Consider the following 1,234-nt stretch of genomic DNA (forward strand, 5'->3'; position numbering starts at 1 on the left):
CCACATCTATCTGTTAAGGAGCTAACAGAAGTTTCATATACTGTATATGAAACTTCTCTTATGTATACTGTATTTAACATCCACATCTATCTGTTAAGGAGCTAACAGAAGTTTCATATACTGTATATGAAACTTCTCTTATGTATACTGTATTTAACATCAAGTGTCCTGACTGAGCCATTGTACTCCAAAATGTAATGTTTCCGAGCTCTGGTTGATCAAATCTGCACAGCCATTTGGCCTGGAGGGGAGGGAAATACACTCTCCAGGGCAACCTGGACAATAATTTCAGCACAGGTGCTGGAGTCAAAGCTCTTTGGAGTGACAGGTATGCCAGTAGTGGAGAGTTGAGTATATTTTACTTAACTTCATAAAGTTCTGGAACCAAGATCAGTTAAAATACTGTAAGCATGTCTGAGTATCTTTTAATGAAGCTTTGATAGGGATGATGTAGATGATTTCAACAGACTATGTAACATCCCTAGTCCTGATGTCACTTCATCCTGTGATGTCATGTAGCCAGTAATATAAGATTAGGTATGTACTTTGTTCCACTTTGGTCTTCTGTTGCTAATTACAAGCACCAACTTTCATATAGGCCAATAGTTCAAAGCAACTGTAGAAAGCAATGAATATGATCAAGTATTTGGAAAGCACATTGTATCTTGCAAAGTGGTATTAACTATGTGTTTAGCTTGTAGAATTGCAAATGGCTGGGTGTGGGTGGGTTGGTGAGTGCAGAGAGATCCTGCAGTAACAGCCTTCAAATACTTGAGGAGCTGTCACAGAGAAGAGGGCAAAGATCTATTATGTGCTGCCACAAAAGGTAGAACTTTACGTAACTGGATTAAGTAACGGAAGAGTAGATTTTGGCTGCACATCAGAACATTTTAAGAAGAGGGCAACAAGAGAACCAATTGCCTGGATGGAGTAACAGGTTCTCTTTCACTGCAGATCTTTAAGTAGAGGCTGAAGAGTCATCAGCCAGAGTTGCTCTAGCTTTCAACATTTTGCATAGAGTTGGGAGGGTGGACCAGATCCTCCCAGCTTGGTGCTTCTTTGTCAGTTTACATTTTGCCATTCTTTCACATCTCTTAAGCTCAGCAGTTTTTTTTTTCCTTGGGTGGGATTCACCAGTGCTTTCTCCAGGAACTGAAGTATGGACGCATGGTGTCTGAGCTTTCAGTGGAGATGTTAAGAACTGAAAGAATGAGATCCTTTAACTTTGCTTTGG

Source organism: Pogona vitticeps, chromosome 4 (assembly GCF_051106095.1).
Source record: "Pogona vitticeps strain Pit_001003342236 chromosome 4, PviZW2.1, whole genome shotgun sequence".
NCBI lineage: Eukaryota > Metazoa > Chordata > Lepidosauria > Squamata > Agamidae > Pogona > Pogona vitticeps.